Source organism: Aulostomus chinensis, chromosome 11, assembly GCF_037954235.1.
Source record: "Aulostomus chinensis isolate RoL2024-O1b breed Wild chromosome 11, RoL_Achi_v1.0, whole genome shotgun sequence".
Classification (NCBI taxonomy): Eukaryota; Metazoa; Chordata; class Actinopteri; order Syngnathiformes; family Aulostomidae; genus Aulostomus; species Aulostomus chinensis.
The window spans coordinates 20,914,263-20,930,645 of NC_141330.1; the positions used below are offsets into that span (position 1 = coordinate 20,914,263).

The 16,383-nt window shown below is 40.1% G+C and overlaps 1 long non-coding RNA gene across 2 annotated transcripts; it reads right to left on the reverse strand.

Annotated features, from left to right (window-relative positions):
- Positions 1–1,061: 1,061 nt before the first annotated feature.
- On the reverse strand, positions 1,062–15,149 carry LOC147253764 (uncharacterized). 2 transcript variants are annotated; one of them, XR_015118434.1, is made up of 4 exons: positions 14,872–15,149; positions 9,260–9,343; positions 3,394–3,559; positions 1,062–1,818 (listed from the first exon to the last, which is right to left on the reverse strand). It is a non-coding gene; the product is annotated as an uncharacterized LOC147253764 (long non-coding RNA). The 2 variants fall into 2 exon arrangements; XR_015118433.1 differs by lacking the exon at positions 1,062–1,818 and having other exon boundaries at positions 2,642–3,559.
- Between the last annotated feature and the right edge of the window lie 1,234 nt (positions 15,150–16,383).

A 16,383-nucleotide genomic window follows, 5' to 3' on the forward strand; every position in this document is an offset into this window, starting at 1 on the left:
AAGGCAACATGGGGCCCGGCAAATTACCTTAAACCATTTTTTTTGTTTTGTTTTTTTGGCGCAAGGCAGGAGGATCACGAGCAACAAAGCCAACAAATATTCTGTGGCTGTTCAGACTACAAATTAGTCCGGTCTAGAAGGCTCAATCAAAAATAATAAGAAAATAACAGCTTCTAAGGATGAAAGTGAAGTAACTCTGGTCCACAGAGGAGTTGGTGCTGTGGAGGTGGGAGAGTAAATGCCGACGCTGTCACAACCTCGCTGGAATTTTAAAGAAGCAATGCACAACAGGCATCCCTGGAGGACCGAAGTGAGTGTGGTGGTTAGGTGGGGGGCTGGAGGCTGGCCTGCAGCTGGAGGCTCAGGAGGAGCTAAAAACAATGGATTCAGATTTCTTGGAGACCAACTCCAAATTTTGGTGAGCTGTCTACTCCTGGTGTCTGTTCATGAATGAAGAAAGACTGGACGTTGTGATCTGCACTTGAGTATCGAGTACATTCCAGCTAGACTGTACAGGCAGAGTACAAAGGCAAAGGCTACTCACCCAAACATGGCATGGTGAGACAGGAGTCAGGGACAGGAAAAACCAGCGAATCTGAATGCAAAGATTGAGGATTTGACAATCTGTAGTATGAACAGATGGCAGCAAAAAACAAACCATTTGGATCTAGGAACTGTGACAAACCAAGACATGATCCAAATTTATGAGAGCGAGCGTATAAGATGTTTTCCTTTTCTCCTTTTTTCAGTCAAAAACATCTGTGGTCTTTATGTTCTTTTTCCTGATGAATGTTGATTTTCTTCAGGTGAAGGAGGTTCATTCACTGCTGTCTCCTCCCAGAGATTTTGTGCTGAAACTCTCAGGGACATGAAGAAAAAACAAGACAAAAGCATATTCCTTGAAAGGCTTGAAGGGCAACATGACCTAGGAATAGATTTTACAGTTAAAAAGGTAATTTGTAACTCTTGTGTCAGGTGGCCTTCGACTGAAGATCACTGGGAGCCGGCCCTCTGCCTCATTACAGTCTGAATTCACCTGGAGACTCAAGCTGACTCGGATGGAACTCACGGTCATGTTTTTTTTTTTGACTGAGTAATAAAAAGTTAGTCTTCTGGATATAGGCATGGAATGACATTATTACAAGTCATCCCTCACACTGCAGTGATGTTTTTGTAAAGGCCGACCTCATCCGGGGCTCGATCATCACAATCCTACTTCTACACTATTATATCAAAAAGCAAGTCAGAACAGTGTGGACCAAATCACCCCAAACACCATCTATGCTCACTTACTGTCATTTGCATTGTCAGGGGCATCACGACAGCCCAAATTTTCTTCATGTTCATCGTCTTTTCAAACAGTCAGGGGGATTCTAATTCTGATCCAAATCCGTTTTTGGTGCCGAGGAATCTTCTGCGTTGTGTAAGGGTCAGTTATTGTGAGATATTCATGCAAGTTATCTTTGCTGTGAGGGTTCCTGAAAACATCTAATTATTACGTATCGCTGCTTCTTTTTTTTTCCAAAAAGAAGTAAATCTTTCTTCATAAAATTTATATATAGATAGAGAGAGAGAGGTTTCGAGTGGGATTTTCACAGCCGCTCAGCAAACACTTTGACAACAATATGTAAATCAGTCTTGATGCCTTGATGAGTACAATCTTTAAGGTGAATGTGCATCAATGTGGGATTGTTATCTTATCACTATGAACTTCACCTAAGATAACCTACCTCTTGTACTATCAACCTGACTGAGGACACACCTGGGTCTTTCTGTCAGTTTTTTAAAGAATGATGAGATTTTCCTTTCCCTGTTGACCTGCAGATATCAAATGGATTTTTTGTTAGCTATATAACCTGTGAGAATGGCGGTAAAAAAAATCAGCTCACTGCCTCAAGATACACACGGCTCTCCTCTACCAGTATCAGGTAGGGTGCTGTCACACATCACGATTCACTGGTGAGCCAGAAGCTCAACAACTGCACTGAGAGATGGATAGTTACTTTAGCTGTTGCTAGCCCAGTTCTTCTTAGTAGTCAAACCCTCCTACACGAGCCCCCTCCCTGCTGCTCCCATCCCCACCACAAAGACAGAATAATAAATTCTATTTTGACATTTGTGTTTTACTTTTAGATTTATTGTAATAACTGTTCTGCTACAGTCAGCATGCTCGGGCCTAAGTAAACAATAATACAAATTCAAACTACTGAGATAACGGAGAAATTTAATATGTGAATGTAAAATAGTAAAGCTTAAATTTACAGACCTTGGATGAAGAACTGTTTTATAGTTAAAACCAGATTTCCTTGTTTTCATCTATGAACTCTACTTCACACAATCATTATTGATACGAAGATAATATGACAGGTGGTAGAATATAAGATGCAGTTTTCAACAAAGCAATGTTTTTCTTTTCTTTTCACAAAACAAGTTGGCTCCCACAAAACCTCCTGGGGAGATCCCCAGGTTGAAAATTAATCATTCCTGGCCAACTATCTTGCAATGTAAAGACACTCTTCATCATCATAGTCTCTGCCTTGTTCACGCCTCCATCTTTTCCAGCACCAATGAGCAACAGAACGCTGTCTGCATACAAGCTGAAGTGATAAGGAGTTTAACTTAAAAAAGAACGAAATGATAAATGGCATAAAAACAATAACAAGAAGAACGACAATAGCAATACTACTAACAATGATAATAAAGTTTTGGGAGAGAGGAAAGTTTTAGCACGGTATTTTTTTTTATCTTTTGATTATCCTTGTCCATAAATTGTTTTCAGAGAGAGGACATCATTTTTTAAAAGTTAGTCCTGCTGCCCACATTTTCATTGGAGTTTGCTACCTTGAAGCTTTAATTTTGGCACTATAATAATTTATTCTGGTCATTGTTGTATAATGAGTTTGAGAGGGCAGATTATTAAGAGAGGGTGGTTTTATTTTGCATTAATTTGATACCATCTCTCACATAGTCACAGTACTCACATACCATTACAGTAATTTAATTCAGCTGGGAAGTCATACAACAACCATTAATAAAAAATGTATATACTGCATGTGTAGTGCATTAAAAATGTGCATAATAGTTCAAACAAAGGCCAGCTGTCAGTCTGGAATTTAGAACATTTCTTTGTTCCCTCAGCTTTCATCCTGTCTCTCCATCATATCTGAAAAACGTTGTTATTCTTTGAAACTGTCGGATTTTGAAGTGAAACCTTTCACCCGCTGACTTTCACTCGTTGACCAAAGAAAGATCTTAAACCTCCCCACCATCCTTTTAAGGCCTCCTCTTGTCATCTGAATCTAAAGTTTCTACTCAACAACTTTTACTCACTGTCTGCTGCAAAAAAGTGGCCTCACCGGCAACAAGTTGCCACGTGGGACAAAATGTGCTTACCATTCTTCATGAATGGTTTAGCCACACATTCATCATGATCTCATGAGGACACGCTGCGAGGTGTCTTTCTTCTATGCCGTCCACCTTTGCCTCCATGTACCGGTAGATTGGAAAGCCTCTCAGTAGAAGCTTGTCCAAGTGAAAAGTCCTGTTGTTCCACTCAACTCTGTTGACCAAACAGTGAAAAGAGCGCATTAATCTTCAGTTTCTTTTTTAAACATATTGCTCACTTTATTCAATCATAGAAAATGCTGCAATGTAGGTCTCTAACCAGAAAATGACACTGACTGCTGAGCTGTTTGCACGTGTGAATCGTGTGAATCGTGTGTGTGTGTGTGTGTATGTGTGATGTCTAAACATCAACAGATCTGGGTTGCTGTGTTCTCAACCTGCACATTCTGGCTGCTTGCTGCGGAATGAATGTCAGCACTATGAGTGAGATTTGGCAGTGTCTGCAATTAATGTCTAAATGAACAATGTCTCTGCTCTGCCAATAGTTCCCAGCTCCTTAGCCACTCAGCTCTCACTCATAAAGAAAATTGATCTCTCAAGTCAAGCATGCCTCTTTTTTGGTTGCTCTCCTCTCTTCTCCCTATCAAATTGTCTTTTCCGCTGTGTAGCAGTGCACCACTGGGGACATGGCAATACAAACTGGGACTGACAAATAGGAATAAATCAGAGCTGAGCAGAATTTCAAGATGAATAGGCAGCAGCATAAATCAATCTTTTCGCTTCCATCTGTGGTCTAACATGGAAGGATCATTGTCTATGCGCTGTAGAATGGTGATTGCCATTGTGACATTTTATGCGCATTGTCCTGAGATGTGAGATGTTCTCTGTCATTTAAACAGGCGATGAAAAAGAATATTTGTCAACTGGAAATAGATCAAAACATGTTATATACAAATTTATTGACTTGCACAGTAGTAATTTCAACCAACCAGCAAACCTCTCTGCAATCAGCTGTCCCCTACTTCAGTCCGTCCAGCCTGAAAAGACTGATTAACCATCTTTACAAGTGATCAGTTTCAATGGAGTTTCAGCATCAACCGCAATGCGCGGTCACTGTGGCTTTGTCTTTGTTTCATCATTGTGTCCCTACAACCATTAAAAAAAGATGAACATTCACCAATAATATTCATCCATCTGCCAGGGGCATCATGAATTAGCTTGGCTTTGCATAAAGGCTGAATTGTTTATGCATGATGGACATTAAATGGTGCAATACTACATAAATTCCAACATCGCTTGGCATTTCTGCAGTTCACTATAAATGAATGGTTAATGCTCGTAGTTTTCAACCGGATTGATTATGTTGGAATCCTCTGTGAGGCTTTTATTTACAAACTGTTACATTTTTTTTTTTACTCCTCTGATTCTGATTTAAATACATATGCGTTTTTTTTTCTTTAAGTTAATTTTAGGCAACAGAACTCATTGATTAGGCTTTAAAAAAATCTCTCCTAAACTTAATGACATTTTACAGAGGCTTTTTGACTCTAAAGAAACAATTTAGTCTTTGAAAGCCTTTAAGGCACACTTCTGTCTCTAGCCAGGCAGTTGAAAGGTTCATCTCAACAAAATCTGAAACTGCAAACTAAATTTATAGAGATTCTTGCTGTTTTCAACAGACAGACATGATTTTATCGTTTAACAGACGCTCAGCAGGAAAGTAACTGAGTTATCCAAAACTACTCATTTACTATAATTTGTTCCATCTTTCGTGTCAACTTGGGCTGTCCAAATTTTACCGGTCACCTCAGGACCAATAACTGCTTCTCCTGAATGGCCCCATTATTTGAGGCGGACTTCAACCGTAGACTAGTTTGTTTAAATCAACACATCTAATGAGTACCCTGTCAACTCACTAATGTGGATCAATGTAGAAATAATGGCTCTTCATTTGTTAGCGCGATATTGTCCTACAAGGCAATACTGAATCTCTGAGAAAAAAAATGAACCACACCACCCTCCATTTTCTCGTCTGAATTTTAGAAATGAAGACTGCACATGAAAAGACAAACTTTTCTCTAACGTTTGTCAGTATCAGGCTGGCGCCTTGATGTGGGGATGTTTGTCCCATAAAATGCTTGATAAAAGGCTCTAAGTGGGTCTAGCTCAGACTAATTGCATATGCATGATCAGTAATGTTAAATTTATTTGGCCACCAGGGGAGTGTTGGTCCCGGTCTGAGTAATGCTTTGATCGCCACAAGACACCAGCAGCACTGGGCATGTTCCCCACCTTTTACTCACCCCATGCCACAGGAATATATTAACATATTCTGTTGAAAAAGAGCTGTCACCTGTAATGTCACAGCTCCAGGTTAAAAGCATGTTAAAGCAGGATATTTTTGCATTGAAATATTGATTGTGGGCGAAAGATTTGTCAGCTAGTGTTGTTGCTGTTCATACTGTTACAGCTGACTGTCATCTAAGTATTGTAGTGATATAACACAGCACGTGAGAGCCCAGTGAGCATTAGAAACCTCGTGACATTTGGCAGGCCTTAAGTTACGTTTCTTCAGACTTCTTGCAGCTTGAACAGCTGAGTCATGATTTATATGTAAATGCTCTTAAACTTACACTTGTCTCAGCTGGCAGGAGACATGCAACCCTCCCTATTTTACAGTATGAATTCATCACTTGAATGTTACTTCATACTTGTAATATGTGACTTTTGCACATACTCTTCCTCTGAATGCACTGCCCTAAGCCATGTCAAATTTGATCGGCTTTGTTGTGAGAGGAGAGGTGTTATGTTGGCACGCAGTGACCAGGCATTTGCTAGATATGCCTCAGGCTTTGTTTCTATCAGGTCTGCTCTTGTTAAAGTGTTCGAGACATTTGTGAGTTCTGAGCAATTTTAAACTGTGCCTGTGGTGTTAGTGCAGCACACAGCTTTTAAGTCACTGTACTAATGAGTTCCTTTGCAATAGAACAACGCCCGATATCAGACATGAGCTGTAACCTTGAGCCCTTGAAGGATACTGAGAGACCTCTTGATGCTTTCATTTGTGAAAAGTCTGTCCACTAATGAATTGATAGGTTTCTCAGGATTTCATCACATCCTCACAAGTTATGCTTTATGCATGTGTCAAATCTATTATACGGTATTTTACAATGTTTCTCATCTCTTACACTCTCCCAGAATAATTTGATGCAGGCATCATGCAAATTTTCCTGCAAATAAGTATTTCAAGATTTATCCATCCATCCATCCATCCATTTTCTTCCGCTTATCCTGATTAAGGTCAGGGGGCTGGAGCCTATCCAAGCAGCTTTCGGGCAGAGGCGTGGTTCACCCTGGACAGGTCACCAGTCCATCGCAGGGCCAACACATAGAGACAGACAACCATTCACACTCACAGTCACACCTACAGTCAATTTAGAGTATCAATCAGCCTCGTCCTCTCTTGATGTCTTTGGACTGTGAAAGGAAGCCAGAGTACCAGAGAGAACCCACACAGGAACAGGGAGAACATGCAGACTCACACAGAAAGAGCCCGTGCCTGAGCCGGGACTCCCACCCGGAACCTTTTTGCTCTGAAGCGACAGTGCGAACCACTGCACCACCCTGCCGCCTCTATATTTATATTTGAGAGAATTCAATGGTAAATAGGACGTATTCTGGGTTTAATAAACTACTCTAGTTCAGTGATGACACAGCTCCTGCTGGGAGACCATCACTCTTGCAGGGAGACGACGACGACAATATTCATTGCCACACAGTCTGGTGCGTTTACACTTGAGGACATTGCTGAGCCATGCAATTATGGTTTGGATAAGGAAAGTCGATAACTGCCTCATACTCGTCCCTGGTGGAGACGGACAGAGATGGCTAAGGTCACACCTGTAATCATGTGGGAGCAGCACAGACCATTGACACAATGATGAGACTCCTCAGAGACCCAGGCAGGATTGAAGAAGGGTCTGATTGCTCCTTATTGGAAGATAGAGTCAGCCTGTCATGAATGGTAGTGTCACAAAGATGGAGCCAGGCACCAGTTGTCACAGTTTTCTCAGATCAAGGTGAGACATCCATCTTGCAGGACTTGTCCTGATGGGACAGATGTGCAAGGGCCATGATAAACAAGCAGAGCATCAACTGAATTTAAAGGAAAAGTGAATATTTTGAATTGTGAAGTTCAATATGGTTATTGTATGTATTAATATTCATGTATCTTTTTAATAATAACCTTTTTAAATTGTTAATTTAGATGTTAATGAATTGTATTGGGATTATAATGTCCTTATAGATGGGTTGCTTGACTTGTTAGTATGTGGGATATTTTAAGGTCATCAAAAGTAGTGTTTATCCAACAGTGAAGTGCCATGAATGTCCTCTAAAGGGCCAAAAATCTTTTAAATTGAGGCTCACTTTTTGTGAGAGAAACAATTTAAATTCATTAGCAAAATGATGGAAATTAGATGTTAAAACCATATAAAGAAAAATAAATACAGTAAGACCTTAGAGTATTAGTTCAAGTTCTGTCTTTCTCAATTATCTGTATTTGTCTGCCCTGCTCTCCTGCTCTCTTTCCCTCCAACTGGCCAAAGCAGAGGGCCGCCCCCACTGCTCGACGTTCCTGCCTGTTACAAGGAAGGTTTTCGTTGTTGCTGTTGCAGGATGTGCTTGCTGATGGAGAATCGTTGGGTATAAATTCATTGAAGGAGTGTGGTACTAGACCTGCTCTGCTTGTAAAGTGTCCTGAGATAACTTATGTTTTGGTTTGGCGCTACACAAATAAAATTGACTGGACTTTAATTGACTTGAAATCCATCTTCAGAAGATATCCGTTAGAGACTCTTAGTTTGCTAAGCTAAATGGTGATATTAGGATGGGATGTGGTGAATAATTGTGAAAGCAATAACAGTTTTACTCTTCCACAGATTTACATTCTTTTAATAGGCACTGATCAATTACAAGTATCACTTGAGTTACATTGAAGTAGAAAAGGTTGAGAACCCCCGAATGCAAAGTACTCATCTAAGGCCAAATATATACTTGTGTGCTTCATTAATTTGCTTGATCAAATACTTTAATAAGTATGTAGATTTTTTTAACTTAAGGAGGGTACACCAGACACAGAACTTCTGGTTGTGGATTTTTGTAAAACCCTAAAGTAGACGATGGATGAAACAGGTAGGAAATGGTAAACATAGAGGCATTAAGGTGGAGGAAGGTAGATGTACTGTATTGCAGCCAGTGCTCGGCCAGCTCAGGTGTGTGATGAATGGGGGTCAGCATATGCCACCTGCACTGTCTCCATTCCACTTGTCCAGCAGATCCCGCAATAATCAGATGTAGCAGTCTGGGACTTGTCTCTATTTAGTTTTGCAGGTTTTTGTGTCACCCAGCTATTCTAACAAGCATAATTGTCTCCATGCTGTGGCAATGACACATTCTACAAATGAGGGTAATTGTGGACTTGGTTTGTGAAGTTCTCCTAAAATCGTCTGTCATTGTTTTCAGACCCCATCTGCCTCTAAAAGGCAAGATCATTCATGTGAGTATCAAATTCTGTGTCTGCATAGTATAAATTTAGGAGGATGTGCACAGCCAATGCTACAAGTAGACAGAGGATATATAAGGCAGCCATCATGCAACCACGTAAACCTGTAGCTAGAAGGAAGTGTATCCTAAGGAGCAAGTGTCATTATGTAATTTATGAAAATATTTTTTGTTCAAAAAACATTTTGCTTCTGGCTCATCGGCCAAAAATATTTAATGAAGCTCAATGCTGAACTCTTTTCCTCTGGAGTTTCTCCCTCTCACTGATTTGGATTTGTTCATGTCTCTCCATGACCTAGTGCCTTGTCTGCTTTCATGTGCTTTCCTCTATGTTGCAGTCATTTTACAGTACCTTCTCCTGTTGATTCTTTTCAGCCATATTTCAGGACCATTACACCCTACTCCTCTGTCTCTTGTCCAAACTCTTGCATTCACTCTGTGGAAAAGTAAACAACATTTTAAAACTTGGTCAGAGGACAAAGCAGCACTTTAAACTTACATGGTGTCAATTAAAGTAATTGCAGATTAGCAACATGCCATGGGAATCTATAGGCAGTCAAACTGTGCTAATGATCAAGGTCGATTAACATTAAGAGACATAGTAAACCTGCACAACCTTTCTTGCAGTGAATTAGCTATGATAGCTTATACACTATGTTGTACCAATTTATATTCAATCTTCCTCTGTCAGAGTGTAAACTGCTCCATATAAAGGATTGGCTTGCAAGCCCTATTGAGACAGGAGTCAATGATACACATACATCTTTTGAATTAACTGTGGGAACTAATTGTCCATTTAGCGACAAAGCTAATGAGCTGAGTAACTGACAGAGAGTAGTTGGACAGCTTTTTTGCACAGAGAACTTTTCCCCCTCCAAAAGTAGTTTTCATTAAATGAAACAATGCAGGCTCCTACAAACACAAGGAGTAAATGGAACCGTGTATAAAACACAGAAAGAGCTGACCAGCCTTTTCTTGTTCCTATCTAATAGCCATGTGACTTTTCAGTAGGCTATGTCACCAAAGTTCAATGTTTTGTTTAGATATGTGGATGTAGTCAGCTGTGCCATATTCTGGTCAGACTGTGTCATAATGAGGCGAAACACTAGAATAACTGAAAACAAACAAACGCTTTTAAATCAGGAGCTTGACAATGAAATGGCAGTGATACTTAGCTAAAATAATAGATCATTAACGAGGTGTCAGGGTGTTTGCTGAAATACTTTGAAAAAAGGTCAAACCTAATTACCATCTGCTAACATGAAATGAGCGGGGAACAAATGATTCACTCTTAGAAAATCTTTGTGTTAATATTGTTGTAGGATGTTATTGCTATGCTTCTTAGAAGACCAAACAACTGGTTATAAAATTAGTCACACAAATAAATGACTCTCAATTTATAAACAGAATGTAGCCATTATGTTGAGTTTAACTGTTTTTAATTCATCTTCCGTACCCTTATTTGGCAACTTGGTCCATCATTTTAACTTTTAAGTCAAAACAAATGATGAATAAAGTATCTTTTTAAAAATTTAGTTTAAGTCAATTTACGATAAAAAAAAATTAAAGCTCTTTAAAAGGAATGTTGGTGCCTTAAATGATGTGAAGTCCTTAGAGGTACAACTGGCTGTCTACCTCACTCGAGGGTTTTTCCATTTTTGTGTGGTTGACTTTTAAGCAGATGAAGTCAGCATTCCTAATGGAGTCCCTCAAGGATCCATTCTTGTTCTATTGCCATTTCATGAAAATAAAAAGAAGGGTCGCTCTCAAAACAAATGTTATTGATTTGATTTTGTCACTCCTTCACGTTAAACCTTCATCACTTCATACAAATATTCCTTGTTCCTAGTTTCAGTACTTTTAGACTGAAACAACTAAATGACAAACATGATAGCAAATGACGAGGGAGTTATACTCACACTTAGGACTAATGGGTCATTCTGAGGGACAGCAAGAGGTTGTAGTGAGAGATATTTTTGCTGCAGCCTCACGTTGATTTAGTTGGTGTGTGATATGGTTGTTTTCTTCATTGTCCTGATGTACACATGCTGTGCTTCAAACTAATTTACATTTCTGTTTGTAATTCAAGCTCTGTTACTACTTAATGTCCTTGTGTTTCCTTCTGTAAATCTAGAAAGATCACATAACTCTTAGATCTCATTCATGTATAGCCAGGAACAGTACCTACAGCTGAGAGGGAAGGGTCGCTAACTGCCAGAATCATCCTGTTTGGCTTCTTCTGTTTAGCTGTTAAAGCAAATACAGCCAAAGTGTAAATGAGAGCCATTATAGGAATGAAACCAAAAGACATTAACCAAAACATTATTCTAGTTTGACTGTTACATTAGTCCTGTAATGTATTCTTCAAGAAAAATATTTCTATTTTCTGCACTTACCTCACATATCTTTGCTTTTGTGCTGTGCACACTATAGAAATTTAATAATTTCGTATTGAAAATTAGAAGAAGCTTCAGAATAGTGGATTGGTTCAGCCTCTTTTTTCCTTTTTTTCAAAACATCATGATGCCACAGCTAATGCCACACAAGTGATAACAACTCTCAGAAATGAAGGGATGTCAAGAGCATGTTCTCTCAATATCTCTGCAGCAGCTTGTTCAGGAAAGGCTTGATTTTTTTTCATGCATTCTCAAACCCAAGTGACCTATCAGTAACTCATGAGAGGGGTTTGATGCTTTCATGCCATTTAGATTTAGTGTTTACTTAAGTCCTTGTTATTACGCCACTGTCAGCTCATCAGATAATGCTATGTTCACAAGCCAAAGAGCAGTGGAATTTCCTTACCCTCTGTCAGGGGCCAAACAGTCCAAACAGGAGGACATGGGCTTTAGTGGAAAAAAATGATTTATTTATTTAAGCTCGGGCACACATATAGCGCCATCTGCCAATTGCCTGGCAGCATTGGTTGTATGAATAAGTTTGCATACTGGTGGCATAGTGTTGCCTCACAGCAAGAAGGTTCCAGGTTTGAGTCCCGGCTCGGGCAAAGGATCTTTCTGTGTGGCGTCTCCATGTTCTCCCTGTGCCTCTGTGGGTTCTCTCTGGTACTCCAGCTTCCTCCCACAGTCCAAAGACATCAAGAGGGGACGAGGCTGATTGATACTCTAAATTGACCGTAGGTGTGACTGTGAGTGTGAATGGTTGTCTGTCTATACAGTATATGTTGGCCCTGCAATGGAGGGCGTACCCCGCCTCTCAACCGAAAGCTGCCGGGATAGGCTCCAGCCCCCCTGCAACCCTTAACAGGATAAGTAGAAGTAAATGGTTGGATGGAAGTGGCAAAATAACCCCAATCCCCCCTGCACTCTCAGAACAGTTGGTCTGGTCCTTGGCTTGGGCCTCTGCTTGAAATCAGGCTCCAACCTCAGTCCAATCTTTTGTCCAAACCAGGAAGTGCTCCACAGGTAAGTGGCAGGTAGGAAACTCCAAAGAAAACACAAAGAGATTAATAACTTAAATAACCTGGCACTGTGAAAAAGACTTTAATTAAATGTGCCTCAGAAAATAAATACCAAATTACTAATAAAGCATATTCCCAAATCAAACGTGTGTGTTGTATGTATTAAAGTGGCTGCAAATGAAAACTGAACATGTGATGATGTGGTTGAGAATAAACTTAACTTTTTTTTGTGTGGCTCTGGCTGGAGCCATCACACCCTCAAATACAGTATTCTTGGTTGTTTAAATCAAAATGCAGTTATATTCCATGTTGTTATTGTGCCTATATGAAACCTTTATCTGTCCTACTGAGCTAAACCAGGCAAAACGTATACTTGACTTAAGTGCCTGAGACTAACGAGCATATTTGAGGTGCTGTTGTTTCACCGGGAAGGCATCCTCTTTTGATCTGAGCAATAATCTGTCTCTCAGAGTCTAGGAGCTATTTACAGAGGAGATTTATTTCACTGATTCTCTGTGTACAATGAAGCATCTGCTCCTACCAACTCAGGTAGAGAGGGGCTGTTTCACACAGCGGCTCACTGAATATGTGCTAGTTCCTTTCAAACACACAAAAAACTGCTTAATAAAGACCGACGAGTGTCCTCTATATGCGGTAGGTGTGTGTGTAATGTTCCTTTTAATGAGCTAAAGTGGGAGGAAAATGTCTGCAAAAGTGTACGTGCATATCAGTAACCTCCCCCCATCAACCCTGCTGTTAAAACACACAGGAGGAAACTTTTGTCCATTTTCTATAAACAGTGGTTACACAAGATTTTTTTTTCTATCAGGTCCACTGTGACTGCAAATAATATAAATGTCATATGAGCGGACTTTTCCATTGGCTTTGTCTTTGCTTTTTATCTCCAAGCTGCAAAGTGAATTACAACAGCCCCGAGCTGTGTCTGGCAGGCCTTGAGAGATTCGCAGGAAGGAACAGTAGAGGTCAAGGTGTAAACACAAAGAGCACAAGTTGAAATTCTGCTGTTGGTTTTCTCCCTGCAGGCTTACTTTCACTTTCACACACTTGTACCTCTGGTCTTTGCCTTTCCCTCTCTCCGTCTCTCTCTCTCTCACTCTGCTGTGCACATTCCCACTATGTCCATCAATTTATCTCTCATTCTCACTGTTCTTTTTAACACCTCTCCTCAGTTCCCACTGGATGGGTGTTGTCAGTGTATTATTCAACAATCGATCTTGTAAAACTAATTCAACTGTTTTAGTCTTGAGCAAAGGGACATACAATAGACTGCTCAGAGTTATCTGTCATCAAAATCATCAAAGATTAATTCTTAATTAACAAATAAATAGCTCTTGCCTGGATTTGTTTGGTATGGCTTCTTTTATGAAGCCCAAATCAAAACTGTGTGATATATGCCTCAGAACCTCTATACCTGGGTTGACCTAAGTGGTACCCTTGGACTATAGCCGGCCTGCCAGATGTACCATTTAAAATATAAATAATATTTATGTTAATAATAACAGGATTAGTAACAAAACTTCCATCCATTTACTTCTGCTTATCCTGTTAAGGGTCTCGCTGGGGGGGGCTATCCCAGCTACCTTCGAACGAGAGGTGGGGTTCACCCTGGACAGGTCATCAGTCCATCTCAGGGCCAACATATAGAGACAGACAACCATTCACACTCACAGCCACACCTACGGTCAATCTAGAGCAGGGGTCACCAACCTTTTTGAAACTGAGAGCTACTTCATGGGTACTGAGTCATACGAAGGGCTACCAATTTCTCCTGAAATAACAAATTTGCTCAGTTTGCCTTTGATTATACATGATCAATAATGATTAATGACACTCATCTATGTGAAGACACTGGTCACGTTAATGATTTGTCACAAAAATCATCAACAATGACAAAAGGTGGGAAACATATCCATATTCAGCACTTTATTAATCTCAGTAATTGTTAAATTTGCAGATGATCACTTACATCACTACATATTTCATAGGAAAAATGTCCCATTTTCACTCGCCACTGACAAACCCTTTTAACAAATCATGAACTATGTTGCACCATGTTTATCAATTATGTAATGTGGCATACCTGATTAACTTACATAATTAAAGTTTCAGGTTTAAAACATTGATTCAAAAATACATGTAAAAGAAACAGTGAATGAATACAGATGGCTAACAATGAATTTAACAATTTTAATATATCTTCAACAACAAACACGGAAAACGCTAGGCTTGATCACCCTAGGTATAACGTAATGTTAAAGAAAAATCAAATTACATATTTTTTTAAATAAATCTTGTCACATTTTGAACTAATGACGGACGACGGAGAGGGTGGGGATTAGATCGGTTCCAGTTTTCTTGCCTTTAAGTACAGTGTTAGCAATTATCAACGTTGCTTCTTTAACAACAACAACTCCGTCTGAAAATGCCTTCTTCTGCTTGATCAGAAAATGTGCAGCTCTAAACGAGGCTTCGGTTGCTTTTTGTGACTTTTTCGCCGGCCTCGTGAAAAAAAGACTGTTGCTTACCCAAAGCTGCCTTAAGCTCACGTCGTGCGCTTCCCGGTGGGTCGTTAGCATGGTAGCTCTCATGACGGTAGTTAAGTGTCTCTCCACATTGTGCCGCTTTGACGTCGCCACACTCGCCCCGAAAATGAGACACACGCAGGTTTCTTTCACAGTTGTAAAAAAGAACTCCTCCTCCCATCCGTTGTGAAAGTGATAAGTTTTCTTTCTTTTTTCTGCCATGTTTTTGGGGGTAAGAAACTGCATTCAGTGTCCATCTGCGCTGCGCCCGCTAGCTTACTCTCCACTAGCACTGGTGTTATCTCGCGCACAATACTGACCTTTGAACTCGAGTAGGTCAGAGTTCACCTACACTTATCTAAAGTTCACATGTAATGAACATGATTTTAAGATATTGTCATTTTTAAAAATATATAAAAACGCAAGTGTGATTGAAAAAGAATAGCAATAGAATAAAATTAAATTTTAGACGCAGCACTCTAGTGAGTTGTGCTATTTCTAGAACAGGCCTGCAGGCGACTCATGTGGTCCTTGGGGGGCGACCTGGCACCGTGTTGGTGACCCCTGATTTAGAGTATCAGTCAGCCTCATCCCCTTTTGATGTCTTTGGACTGTGGGAGGAAGCTGGAGTACCTGGAGAGAACCCACACAGGAACAGGGAGAACATGGAGACTCCACACAGAAAGATCTGGAGCCAGGAATCAACCACTGCGCCACCGAGCCGCTTAACAAAACTTCATAACATTTATTTCCTGTATATCCGTAATTATGCTATTTTGTGTGAGGTAAAAGTTTGCACTCTGCATTGAACTCATCCTCTACAGTGACTGCTCACATACAGGACTAATGGAACAACTCCAGTTCTTTTGCCAGCACCTTGGTGAGGAGCACCAATCCATAATTAAATTAATCTCACATTTTGACAGAGGAGGAAACCAGAGCAAGATGCAAATTCACTCACAAAAGGGACCTGTTAGGCAACAATGCTTACCTCTGAGCCCCTGTACCGGCAAAACCCCAAGGATGTGAGTTTGACATGAAAGAAATAAGTGGCAAATGCAGGCACTGGTATAGACTAAGGCTTTTTAACAAAACAATATGTGTTTGCTTTTGGCCTACTGCCCACAATTTTGGCCTTCCATGGGGAAAGGTTTGGACACCCGTGCTCAATTCATATTGTAATGCAATTGTTTTCTCATCTTGTCTGACAATAAAAGCCTTTAAACTCATGAGAGGCAGGCAGCCTTCACTGTGTATGGCACTAATAACACAAGTCAAGCTCCAGTTTGTCTCATCTTCACAACAGTTCCCATAATTACCAGTCAATCCAGTTATCCATGAGTGAAATAACAGCACAAGGTCAATTGATTTTGTGATTTAAAGCAGCAAATTCAGAATTCAAAAAATATTTTTGTAATGGACAGATCCCAAGGTTACACATTTTGTGTGACAGTAAAAGTGTGGATAAATATCTTGTGATTGCAGTGATGATCGCTGGGTGCCTGCAGCTGAACA